This window comes from Pongo pygmaeus, chromosome 20 (genome assembly GCF_028885625.2).
Source record: "Pongo pygmaeus isolate AG05252 chromosome 20, NHGRI_mPonPyg2-v2.0_pri, whole genome shotgun sequence".
NCBI classification, from domain to species: domain Eukaryota; kingdom Metazoa; phylum Chordata; class Mammalia; order Primates; family Hominidae; genus Pongo; species Pongo pygmaeus.
Genome location: NC_072393.2, coordinates 14,600,901 through 14,614,484, shown reverse-complemented (window position 1 = coordinate 14,614,484; position 13,584 = coordinate 14,600,901). Strand labels below are relative to the sequence as shown.

Here is a 13,584-nt window from a genome sequence, read left to right as displayed (position 1 = left end):
GGTACAAGGTAGGAAGGCATTGCTCCACCCACTTGTGTGGCCACGTGACTTGCTCTGACCAATGGCATGTGAGCAGGTTTGACTTGTGTCACTTCTGGGCAGAGGCTTTAAGAGCTGCTGCAGAGCATGCTATATGTTCTTTTCCTTCTGCCTTGGCAACGGGCAACATGCCAGATGCTGGCTGAGTGAAAAGTAAAACCTCTGATGTTTTAAGCTCCTGAGATCTGGGGCTTAAAGTAGCTGGGACTACAGGTGTGTGCCACCATGCCTGGCTCATTTTTTTCCCTGGCTTATTACTGCAGCAGAACTGAACCTGCCTTGCGTCCAATGTGGCAGCAGAATCTGTAGATGTCACTCATCCAGTCCTCTCTTGTGCATGACGATGGTCTCATATCATTAAGCTCTAGGGCTGGAATGAGAGGCAGGGTGGATGCTTGACTTGGGAACAAAATTTCAGGGGGTGTCAAAGAACTCAAGAACTCAAGAACTTTGTCCTGAAAGCATAAATATTATTTTATTGTGATATTTTGTAAAAGTCAAGATTAATGCAAAACCATGATGAATACAATAGTAACATTAAATCTATCTATCTATCTATCTATCTATCTATCTATCTATCTATGTATACATATACACATAGGTCAGGCACAGTGGCTCACGCCTGTAATCCTAACACTTTGGGAGGCCAATGCAGGTGGATTGCTTGAGGCCAGGAGTTCGAGACCAGCCTGGCCAACATGGTGAAACCCCGTCTCTATTAAAAGTACAAAAAATTAGCAGGTCGTGATACTGTATGCCTGTAATTCCAGCTACTTGGGAGGCTGAGGCACGAGAATCACTTGAACCCAGGAGGCAGAGGTTGGAGTGAGCAGAGATCACACCACTGCACTGCACTCCAGCCTGGGCAACAGAATGAAGACTCCATCTCAAAAAAAAAATATATATATATATATATGAGAGAGACATGGTCTCGCTCTGTCACCCAGGCTGCAGTGCAGTGGCACAGTCATAGCTCACTGCAGCCTTGACCTCCTGAGCACAAGCAATCCTCCCACCTCAGCCTCCTGAGTAGCTGGGACTACAGGTGTGCACCACCACACCTGGCTAATGCTTTAATTTTTATAGAGATGGGGTCTTGCTATGTTGCCCAGACTGGTCTTGAACTCCTGGGCTCAAGTGATCCCTCTGTCTCAGCCTCCCAAAGTGCTGAGATTATGGGCGTGAGCCACTGCTCCTGGCATACATTGTCCTAGTCTATTGTTAGAAGCAAGTTATTGGGTCTAGCTCACACTCAAGGGATCACACAGAGTGCAGACATCAGGAGGTGGGAATCATGGAGGAGTCTTGGAGCCTGTCTGCCTCACCTCCTCTCTTCTAATATTCCTAATTTTTTTTGTTTTCAAGATGGAGTTTTGCTCTTGTTGCTTAGACTGGAGTGCAATGGCAGGACCTCGGCTCGCTACAATCTCTGCCTCCTGGGTCCAGGTGATTCTCCTGTCTCAGCCTCCCGAGTAGCTGGAATTACAGGCATGCGCCACCACGCCCGGCTAATTTTTTTTGTATTGTTAGTAGAGAAGGGGTTTCACCATGTTGGCCAGGCTGGTCTTGAACTTCTGACCTCAGGTGATCCGCCTGCCTTAGCCTCCCAAAGTGCTGGGATTACAGGCTTGAGCCACTGCGCCCGGCCCTACACCCAGCTAATTTTTATTTTTTGAGACGGAGTCTTGCTTTGTTGCCCAGGCTGGAGTGCAGTGGCACGATCTCAGCTCACTGCAATCTCCACTTCCCAAGTTCAAGTGATTCTCCTGCCTCAGCCTCCCCAGTAGCTGGGATTACAGGCATCCGCCACTGCGCCCAGCTAATTTTTTTGTCTTTTTAGTAGAGACGAGGTTTCACCTTGTTGGCCAGGCTGATCTTGAACTCCTGACCTCAAGTGATCTGTCCGTCTCAGCCTCCCAGAATGCCTGAAGGTTAGCTTTTAAGTGTTGGTTACCTTATCTCCTCAGTAGCTAGATCAGGGTCCAGGTGGTCAGGATTCAGTCAAAAGCAGGTGATTAAGGAGACTCCTCTGGGGACTTTGAGATGGAGAGGCAGGAGGGGCCACGAGCAGGGGTGGGGAGGAGGAGAGGGTACAGAGGCCAGCGGATGAGACAGACACGAGGGAGCGTGGGATGCCTGCCCAAGGCTCTGGCCACGCCCATGCCCTGCCTGTCCCGCTAGGGTGAGCTGGTCCCTCTGTGATCACCCGGGGAGGAGGCCTACAGGAGCTGCAGAGCTGAGTAGAGACGGAAGGCGCGGGGGAGGCCAAGTCCCACGGGTCTGGGCTTCTAGGAGGAAACGTGTGGGAGGTTGGGACGGGAGGCGTGGGGGCGGGGGACGGGCAGGGCAGCTGGAGCCGGGGCTGTAGTCGGGCGCCGGCCAAGCCCCAAAGAAAGCCTGTGTTGGGCAGCGTCCGGTCTGGCCTGGCCTGGGAGGATGCTTCCCTGCTGCTGGGGGGCCCTGGAGATGCCGACATAGCTCTGCACCCCCGGGAGGAATGTGACCCCCTCCCCACCCCCAGCCTCCAGATTTTCCCACATAAGGCTTCAGGGGTGCTCATGCCGCATGAGTTCAGGACAAAGGAATCAAAAGCACATGGACTGGATTCCCTAGGGAGGAGAAATTCTGGAAATAAGACCAAGAGGAGGACAAAGGGGCCCGGGGGCGGGGTGAGGGTGCTGGGACGCAAGCGGGGGGCGGGGATTGGGAGGCAGCGGGAGAAGGTGCCTGGCTCTGAGTGGCCTTAGACTGGGGACACATCTCAGCTGCAGATGAGGGCCACTGTGGCCCCGGACCGCCAGGGCAACTCCTTGGACCTCTCTGAGCCTTGTTTCCTTTCTTTGTTTTTTTTTTGTTTGTTTGTTTTTTGTTTTTTGTTTTTTGAGACGGAGTCTTACTCTGTCGCCCAGGCTGGAGTGCAGTGGCGCGATCTCCGCTCACTGCAAGCTCCGCCTCCCGGGTTCACGCCATTCTCCTGCCTCAGCCTCCCGAGTAGCTGGGACTACAGGCGCGTGCCACCACGCCCGGCTAATTTTTTGTATTTTTAGTAGAGATGGGGTTTCACCGTGTTAGCCAGGATGGTCTCAATCTCCTGACCTGGTGATCCGCCCACCTTGGCCTCCCAAAGGGCTGGGATTACAGGCGTGAGCCACCGCGCCCGACCACCTTGTTTCCTTTCTTTTGGCCCAGATGCTCGGGGCAAAATACTTGGAGTCCTCCATGTCTCTATCTCTGTTTTATTTTCTTCTATCTCTCTTTCTGTTTCCTTCCTTCTTTCTTCTCTTTCTTCGTTCTCTATCTCTCCTTCCTTCCTTCCCTCTCTCTCTCTTTCTTCTCCTTCCTTCTTTCTTTCCTCTATCTCTCTCTCTCCTCCCTTTCTTTCTCCTTCCTCCCCTCCCTCCCTCCCTCCTTTTCTTCCTTCCTTCCTTCCTTCCTTCCTTCCTTCTTCTCCTTCTCAGGTCTCACTTTGTTGCCCAGGCTGGTCTTGAACTCCTAGGCTTCAGTGACCCTCCTGCCTCTGCCCCAGAAAGTACTGGGATTACAGGCGTGAGACACCATGCCTGGCCTCCATCTCTGCCCCTGTCCCTTTCTGTCTCTCTCTATTGTATCAGCAAATCCCGAGGGCTCTATTTTCAAAATCTATCCAGCGTCTACCCACTTTTCACCTCCTCCATGGCCCCTACCTGGTCCGGCCCCATCAACTTCCCCTTAGCCCAGTGCAGGCTCCTCTGCCCTGGTCTCCTGGCTCCTGCCCTTGCTTGCCCGCTCCATGCTTTTCTGTCAGGGCACGTCCCTCCTCTGCTCAAGGACCCTCCAGGGCTCCCACCTCACTCAGTGCAAAAGCCAGATTCCCTCTTGTGTCCCACAGGGCCCTGCAGGATCTGCTCAGCACTTACCTGCCCTCAACTCCTCCTTCTCTCCCCTTTGCTCGTTCCCTTCAGCCAGGCCAGCTTCCTTGCCATTTGGGGCATGCTCCTACCTTAGGGGCTTTGCACAGCAGTTCCCTCTCCACTTGTGGCACCACCTTCTCCTCCAGATCCCCACATGGCTTTCTCTCGCCCCCTTCGGTATTTTTTTTTTTTTTTTTTTTTTTGAGACAGAGTCTCATTCTGTCACCCAGGCTGGAGTGCAGTGGCACAATCTCAGCTGGCTGCAGCCTCTGCCTCTCAGGTTCAAGTGATTCTCCTGCCTCAGCCTCCTGAGTAGCTGGGATTACAGGCACACACCGCCACACCCAGGTAATTTTTGTATTTTTTTTTTTTTTTGAGACAGAGTCTTGCTCTGTTGCCCAGGCCAGAGTGCAGTGGTGTGACCTCGACTCACTGCAAGCTTCGCCTCCCCGGTTCTCGCCATTCTCCTGCCTCAGCCTCCCGAGTAGCTGGGACTACAGGCGCCCACCACCATGCCCAGCTAATTTTTTTTATTTTTAGTAGAGACAGGGTTTCATCGTGTTAGCCAGGATGGTCTCGATCTCCTGACCTCGTGATCCACCTGCCTCGGCCTCCCAAAGTGCTGGGATTACAGGCGTGAGCCACCGCGCCCGGCTGTAATTTTTGTATTTTTAGTGGAGACAAGGTTTCACCATGTTGGCCAGGCTGGTCTCAAACTCCTGACCTCAGATGATCTGCACGCCTTGGCCTCCCAAAGTCCTGGGATTACAGGTGTGAGCCACCGTGCTTGGCCCAAGTCTTTTGTTCGTTTGCTTTTAAAGAGATGTATATATTAGTTCTTTATTTCTCTTTTCTCTTTTTATTTTGAAACAGGGTCTTGCTCTGTCAGGCTGGGGTTCAGTGGTGCGATCATAGCTCACTGTAGCCTCCAGCTCCTGGGCTCAAGCAATCCTCCTGCCTCACCCTCCTGAGCAGCTGGGACTACAGGTCTGCACTACCATGCCAGGCTAATTTGGTTTATTTAATTAAATGAATACATAAATTTATTTGTTTGTTTTGGTTTCTATCTACAGACCAGGACAGTGCTGAACATTTTGAGACAGGGTTTCACTCTGTTACCCAGGCTGGAGTGCAGTGGTGCAATCTCGGCTCACTGCAGCCTCAACCTCCTGGGTTCAAGTGATCCTCCTGCCTCAGCCTCCTGAGTAGCTGGGACTACAAATGCGCACCACCACACTTGGCTAATTTTGTTTATTTTATTTTTTGTAGAGATAAGGGTCTTGCTATGTTGCCCAGACTGGTCACAAACTCCTGGTCTCAAGTGATCTTCCTGCCTCAGCTTCCCAAAGTGCTGAGATTATAGGCCTGAGTCACCGCGCCTGACCACCCTACTAGATTTCTTTTCTTTTCTTTTTTTATTTTGAGATGGAGTCTCACTCTGTCACCCAGACGAGTGCAGTGGCGCAATCTTGGCTCACTGCAACCTCTGCCTCCCGGGTTCAAGCAATTCTCCTGCCTCAGCCTCCCGAGTAGCTGGGATTACAGGCATGCGCCACCACACTCAGCTAATTTTTGTTTTTTTAGTAGAGATGGGGTTTCACCATGTTGGCCAGGCTGGTTATGAACTGAGCTCAAGTGATCTGTCTGCCTCAGCCTCCCAAAGTGCTGGGATTACAGGTGTGAGCACTGCGCCCAGCCCACCCTGCTAGATTTTAGTTCTTGATCTTGCTCCCTGTCTGTCTCCCCGTGAGAATGTCAGCCCCAGGATTTTTGTCTGTTTTATTTCCTGCTATGCCTCCAGAGCTCAGAAAAGGGTTGGGGACTGTAGGGACTTGTTGAATCAATAGATCGGATGGTGACAAGCCCATAGCCGAATTTTTAGGGCAACATTTTTTTTTTTTTTGAGACGGAGTCTCGCTCTGTCACCCAGGCTGGAGTGCAGTGGCGTGATCTTGGCTCACTGCAAGCTCTGCCTCCAGGGTTCACGTCATTCTCCTGCCTCAGCCTCCCAGGTACCTGGGACTACAGGTGCCCTCCACCACGCCCGGCTAATTTTTTTGTATTTTTAGTAGAGACGGGGTTTCACCATGTTAGCCAGGATGGTCTCGATCGCCTGACCTTGTGATCCGCCCACCTCGGCCTCCCAAAGTGCTGGGATTACAGGCGTGAGCCACCACGCCTGGCCTAGGGCAACATTTTTATAGCCTTATTGAAGAATAACTTATATAGCCTATAATTCACCCATTACAAACCTGCAGTTGGATGACTTTAGTAAACTCACCTAGTTGTGCAAGTATTACTACAATACAGTGTTTGAGAACACTTTGATTTCCCCCCAAATCCCCACATTTGCAATCCATCCTCACTCCCAGCCTCAGCTCCAGGTAATCACTAATCTGCTTTCTGTCTCTAGAGCTCTGCCTTTTCTAGAAATTTCATATAAATGGAATTGTACAATATGTAATATTTTGGGTCTGGCTTCTTTCACTCGGCATGATTTTTTTAGGTTTATCCATGTTGCTGTGTTTATCAACAGTTTGTTGCTTTCTATTGCTAACCAGTGTTTCCTTGCATGGGAAGACCACAGTTGTTTGTCCATTCATCTGTTGATGGACACTTGAATTTGTCAACGTAAAAGGAAGAGGCTGGGCTGGGTGCAGTGGCTCAAGCCTGTAATCCCAGCACTTTGGGAGGCTGACGTGGGCGGATCACCAGGTCAGGAGATCGAGACCATCCTGGCTAAATGTGAAACCCCGTCTCTACTAAAAATACAAAAAATTAGCTGGGCGTGGTGGCGGGTGCCTGTAGTCCCAGCTACTCAGGAGGCTGAGGCAGGAGAATGACGTGAACCCGGGAGGCGGAGGTTGCAGTGAGCCGAGATAGCACCACTGCACTCCACACTCCAGCCTGGGCGACAGAGTGAGACTTCGTCTCAAAAAAAAAAAAAAAAAAGGAAGAAGCTGAAGCATAAAAGATGATTTAAAGAGTTTACTTGGGGCCAGGTGCGGTGGCTCATGCCTGTAATCCCAGTGCTCTTGGGAGGCCAAGGCGGGCAGATAACCTGAGGTCGGGAGTTCAAGACCAGCCTGACCAACATGGAGAAACCCTGTCTCTACTAAAAATACAAAATTGGCCAGGCACAGTGGCTCACGCCTGTAATCCAGCACTTTGGGAGGCCAAGGCGGGTGGATCACGAGGTCAGGAGATCGAGACCATCCTGGCCAACATAGTGAAACCCCATCTGTACTAAAAATACAAAAATTAGCCAGGCATGGTGGCGCATGCCTGTAATCCCAGCTACTCGGGAGGCAGAGGCAGGAGAATCCCTTGAACCAGGGAGTTGGAGGTTGCAGTGAGCCGAGATCACGCCACAGCACTCTAGCCTGGCAACAGAGCGAGACTCCATCTCAAAAAAATAAATAAATAAAATAAAATAAATAAAAATACAAAGTTAGCCGGGCGTGGTGGTGCATGCCTGTAATCCCAGCTACTCGGGAGGCTGAGGCAGGAGAATCGCTTGAACCCGGGAGGCGGAGGTTGCAGTGAGCGGAGATCATGCCACTGCACTCCACTCCAGCCTGGGCAACAAAAGCAAAACTCTGTCTCAAAAAAAAAAAAAAAAAAAAGAAAAGAGTTCACTTGAGGCCAGGCACAGTGGCTTGTGCCTGTAATCCCAACACTTTGGAAGCCTGAGGGAGGAGGATCACTTGAGCTCAGGAGTTTGAGACCAGCTTAGGCAACATGGCCAAACTCTGTCTCTATAAAAAATACAAAAAAATTCTCAGCACCTTGGGAGGCTGAGATGGGCGCATCACTTAAGGCCAGGAGTTCAAGACCAGCCTGGCCAACATGGCAAAACCTAGTCTCTACTAAAAATACAAAAAAAAAAAAAAAAAAAAAAAATAGGTGGGTGTGGTGGTACATGCCTGTAATCCCAGCTACTCTGTAGGCTGAGGCAGGAGGATCACTTGAACCCAGGAGGCGGAGGTTACAGTGAGCTGACATTGTGCCACTGAATTCCAGCTGGGCAACAGAACGAGACTGTCTCAAACAAACAAAAAATTAATCAGGCAGAGTGGCGCATGCCTGTGGTTCCCAGCTACTTGGGAGGCTGAGGTGGAAGGATCACTTGAGCCCAGGAGTTCAAGGCTGCAGTGAGCTGTGATCGCACCATTGCACTCCAGCCTGTGTGACAGAAATAGACCCTGTCTCAAAAAAAAGAAACCCCAAAACACAACTTAGCCAGGTGTGGTGGTGTCCACTTGTAGTCCTAGTGACTTGGGAGGCTAAGGTGGGAGGATCGCTTGACCCAGGAGGTCGAGGCTGCAGTGAGCTATGATTGCACCACTGCACTCCAGCCTGGGTGACAGAGTGAGACTCCGTCTCAAAAATAAAAAATAAATCTTAGCTCTTCTAATAGATGTATGAAATGGTATCTCCTTGTGGTTTTAATTTGCATTTCTGTAACAACTAATGCTGTTGAGCATCTTTTCATATGCATATTTACCATCTAAATGTCCTCTTTGGTGAAGCATCTGTTCAAATCTTTTGCCCATTTTTAAACTGGGATTTTTTTTCCTTCTTATTGTTGAGTTCCGTATATATTCTTATATAAAGAGTTTTTATTTTAAGAGTTCTTTATATATTCTGGATACACATTCTTTCAGAAAAATGATTTGAAAATATTTCCTCCTAGTTGGCGGCTTGTCTTTTTATTTTCTTTATGTCTTTTGAAGAGCAAAAGTTTTCATTGTGATGAAGTTCAATTCGCTCATTATTTTTTTCTTTTATGGATTGTGGTTTTGGTGACATAGGTAAGAAACCTTTGCCTAACCCATGGTCTCAAAGATTTCTTTTTCTTTTTTTTCTCCTGAGACAGAGTCTTGCTCTGTCGCCCAGACTGGAGTGCAGTGGTGCAATCTCAGCTCATTGCAACCTCCGCCTCCCTGGTTCAAGTGATTCTCAGGCCTCAGCCTCCCGAGTAGCTGGGATCAAAGGCATGAGCCACCACGCCTGGCTACTTTTTAAATATTTTTAGTACAGACAGGGTTTTGCCATGTTGGCCAGGCTGGTCTCAAACTCCTGACCTCTGATGATCCCCCCACCTGAGTCTCCCAAAGTGCTGGGATTACAGGCATGAGCTACCGCACCTGGCCTCATTTAGTTACTTTTTGTGTATGGTTATGAGGTAGGGTATAAATTCTTTTTTTTTTGAGACGGAGTCTCGCTCTTGTTGCCCAGGCTGGAGTGCAATGGTGCGCGATCTCGGCTCACTGCAACCTCTGCCTCCCGGGTTCAAGTGATTCTCATCCTCCCGAGTAGCTGGGATTACAGGCACCTGCCACCACGCCCGGCTAATTTTTTTTTTTTTGAAATGGAGTCTCTGCTCCCATCACACACGGTGGAGTGCAGTGGCTCAATCTTGGCTCACTGCAACCTCCGCCTCCCAGGTTCAAGTGGTTCTCCTTCCTCAGCCTCCCAAGTAGCTGGGATTACAGGCATATGCCACCAAGCCTGGCTAATTTTTGTATTTTTAGTAGAGATGTCGTTTCATCATGTTGGCCAGGCTGGTCTCGAACTTCTGACCTCAGGTGATCCACCCACCTCAGCCTCCCAAAGTGCTGGGTTTACAGGCATGAGCCATCGTGCCCAGCTGGGTCTAAGTTCTTTAATTATTATGTTTTTACATGTGTATATCCTATTCTTGGGAAAATTTAAAGGGGATTATTTCTGTTTCTGGTAATGCGAGCATTCAGCATGTGCTCCCCTGCCTATAACTCTCCCACTAGGGTCAGGGCAGGGCTGGAAAAGCGAAAACCATAACTAGAAGAGACTTCCCCAACAGGATGTTGCCCAACCCTGGCCAGGCTGACATTCAGCCTTGAGGGTCCTTATCGGGAGTGCAATCGCAGCTGTGACCAAACCCAGCCACCCACAGCCTGACGCCCCCACACCCTTGACCTTCCCTTTAGCTTCGGGCTTGAGCAGGGCTTTGATACTCAAATAGAGAAAGGAGACAGCAAGACCCCTGTGCCTTCTCAGAGGGGGCACCCCCTTCTCTGATGCCTTCACAGGTCCTGCCTCTCCGGGACCCAGCTTCCCTCCTGGCCACCCCACCACCTCCCCAGCCACACCCCATTTCCACCCATCTAGAGAGGGCAAAACACAAATACTCCTGGCAGCCCTGCCCGAGTGTGTCCTGGGACATGGTGGGGTGGGGGCTCCCTGATTCCTGGGAAGGGGAACTCTGGGGTGGCCTGTCCTCCCAGCTCCTCACCCCACTGCTGCCTCTCCCCATGAGTTGTGTGAAAAGGCAACAAAACCAACTGCAGGGAGATATAAAATCTCTTCCTGTATCTGTGACAGCTGTTATGTTGGTCTGGCCGTCTATTCTTCCTGTGAGCACCTGAATCCGTTCAGACCAAGCTCTTCCTCTCTCCAAGAACCCTCCATGGCCCAGCTAATTTCTTTTTTTCTCTTTTTTTTTTTTTTGAGATAGAGTCTCCCTCTGTGAGGCTGCCAGTGGAGTCCAGGCTGGAGTCCAGTGGCATAATCTAGGCTCACTGCAACCTCTGCCTCCCGGGTTCAAGCGATTCTCCTGCCTCAGCCTCCTGAGTAGCTGGGATTACAGGTGCATGCCACCATGCCCAGCCATTTTTGTATTTTTAGTAGAGACGGGGTTTCACCACATTGGCTGGGATGGTCTCAAACTCCTGACCTCCTGATCCACCCACCTCGGCCTCCCACAGTGTTAGGATTACAGGCGTGAGCCACCACGCCCGGCCTCTAATTTTCATATTTTTAATAGATAGGGGGTTTCACCATGTTGCCCGGGCTGGTCTTGAACTCCTGATGTCAAGTGATCCGCCTGCCTCGGCCTCCCAAAGTGCTGGGATTACAGGCGTGAGACACCATGTCAGTCCTCTAACCCCTTCTGACTGACCCATCACTTGAGCCTTGCTCACTTGCCCTGCTCCGGCCCTCTGGCCCCTGCTCCTGGCTCACTTGCCCTCCTCCCCTTGGCCAGTAGAAGAAGGTCTCAACCCACCGGGCCCCCACGGCCACCACAGTCAGGTCTGGAACTGTGAGGGGGCTGTTGTCATCACCCCCATTTCACATATGAGGAAACTGGGCCCTGAGTCACCCAGCCAGGATCTCAACAAGGTAATTTACATAAGAGAGTTGAAAGTGTGGCCAGGGGCAGTGGCTCGGGGCAGTGGCTCATGCCTGTAATCCCAGCACTTTGGGAGGTAGAGGCGGAAGGATCTCTTGAGGCCATAAGTTTGAGACCAGTCTGGGTAACATAACAAGACCCCATTGCTACAAAAAACTATTTTAAAATTATCTGGATGTGGTGGTGCGTGCTTATAGTCCCAGCTACTTGGGAGGATTGCTTGAGGCCAGGAGTTCAAGGCTGTAGTGAGCTATGAGCATACCACTGCACTCCAGCCTGGGCAACAGAGTGAGACCCTGTCTCTGTAAAAACAGAGAGCGAGGGCCGAGCACGGTGGCTTATGCCTGTAATCCCAGCACTTTGGGAGGCCGAGGTGGGTGGATCACTTGAGGTCAAGAGGTCGAGACCAGCCTGGCCAACACGGTGAAACTCCATTTCTACTAAAAATATTTAAAAATTAGCCAGGTGTGGTGGTGTGCGCCTGTAATCCTAGCTACTTGGGAGGCTGAGGCCTGAGAATCATTTGAACCCTGGAGGCGCAGGTTGCAGTGAGCCCAGATCATGCCACTGCACTCCAGCCTGGGTGACAGAGTGAGACTCCATCTAAAAAAAAAAAAAAAAAAAAAAGAGAAAGAGCAAAAGAGAGATAGAAGTGTGATAAGCTGGAGAATTCCCAGGAAGGAGTGGTTCAGGGGGAGAGAGGGTGGTCAGGGAAGGCTCCCTGGAGGAGGTGACATTTCAGGACAAAAACTTCTCAGACACAGCACCATCAGGGGGAAAGTAAGCCAGGCAGGGGGAGCTCCAGGGACAAAAGTTCTGAGTTGGGAACCAGTGCGGTGTGTTCAAAGCCCATCAAGGGGGTTAGGAGGAAGGCAGGGAGATGAGGGCTGGGAAGTGGGCAGGCCCTAATTCTTATATTACTACAAACCCAGGCAGAGAAGCAACAAGCTGGATGAGCTGCAGATGAGTGATGTCTCCTCGGTGCCCACCAGGATTTCCTCTCCGAGGGTAGCCTTTATTCCCTGCTCACTCTGCCTGGCTCATCGCAGCCTTGGCCCCATTTAACAGGTGAGGAAACTGAGACTCCAGGCAGCATTCCCATGCCTGAAACCATCAGCTCCAGCTTCCCCAGGCCCTGCTACCCTCTAGGTGGCACAGAATTCTAGGGGCCCTTGGCTTACCTGGGAGATTGACTTGGGGTCCTTAAGACCAACCCATGGCCACCTCTTCCAGGAAGTCTTCCTGCCTTGAGCTGGCTGGGAACCTCTCTCCTCTGAATCACGCTCTTGCTTGTGGCAGGCCCGGCAAGTGTGTTCTCTGAGGGGAGACTGGTGGTTTCCGATCCTCCAGACCCCACCCAGCCCATCGTGCCCCTCTTTGCAGGGAAATTAGAAAAAGCAAAAGGGAGGAGGCACTTCTGGAAGGGAAAATATTTTGATTCTCTGAAGGCACAAAAATTGCCTGATTCCCGAACAATTAGGGGTAATTAACCCTTCACAAGGTAGTAATTAAGTCGGTGCCTCTGAAGCCTTAATTACAAGCTCCAAGAGGCTCTGCCCTCTCCCCAATAGCCAGGCAGCCCCCAGAACTGAGGCCAGGCTGTGGAGAGAGGGTGTACCCCTTCTGCACTGGCGGGGAGTCGGGGACAGGGCTCTGCTCCTCTTCTGGGGCTGTGCAAGACCCACAGCCTCTCTCATGGCCACCCCCAGGCAGGGATCCCAAGAGCAATGTTCGTGAAACCAGATCTCCTCCCTGCATAGTCCCTTTTGGGGTTGTCAGGCCACACCGGGAGACTTTGCTCTCGGGGGTATGAAGGCAAAGGGGGCAGGCCAGGCTGGGGTTCGTGTGTGGGGCTGGCAACATTTTTTTTTTTTTTTTTTGAGGCGGAGTCTCACTCTTTCACCCAGGCTGGAGTGCAGTGGCACAATCTCAGCTCACTGCAACCTCTGCCCCCAAGTTCAAGTGATTCTTCTGCCTCAGCCTCCCGAGTAGCTGGAATTACAGGTGCCTGCCACAACGCCCGGTTAATTTTTGTATTTTTAGTAGAGATGGGGTTTCACCATGTTGGCCAGGCTAGTCTCGAACTCCTGACCTCAGGTAATCCGCCCACCTGGGCCTCCCAAAGTGCTGGGATTACAGGCATGAGCCACCGCGCCTGGCCAAGCACTGGTCTTGGAAGGAACATTGCATGGTTCCCTGTGTCTCCCAGGGAGATGGGCAGGGGGTAAGAAGGGGACTTTGCAAGCAGAGCTGACCACGTGCACCTTAACTGCATAATTGGGGTCAATAGGGTCAAAGTCCTGGGAGAGTGGCGGGGTGGGTAGGGGAACAGTGCATGGGCCAGGGCTTCTTTCTGTGGGCGACACCACATCTGTGGGTGGGCGATGAGGAGGGTGCAGCTGATGGTGTTGGAGGGCTTTTAGCTCAGTGTAAGCCTTCTTCTTCTCCCCTCAGGCTTTTAGGAGGTGACTCCTCAGGGGG

At 51.2% G+C, this 13,584-nt stretch overlaps 1 long non-coding RNA gene across 1 annotated transcript in view; it reads left to right on the top strand.

Moving 5' to 3' along the window:
* Window positions 1-2,102: 2,102 nt before the first annotated feature.
* Window positions 2,103-13,584, top strand: part of LOC129019360 (uncharacterized) — a 43,605-nt gene continuing 32,123 nt past the window's right edge. Inside the window, exon 1 of the long non-coding RNA XR_008495618.2 lies at window positions 2,103-2,221. This is a non-coding gene — a long non-coding RNA (uncharacterized LOC129019360). The remainder of the gene's footprint in view (window positions 2,222-13,584) is intronic.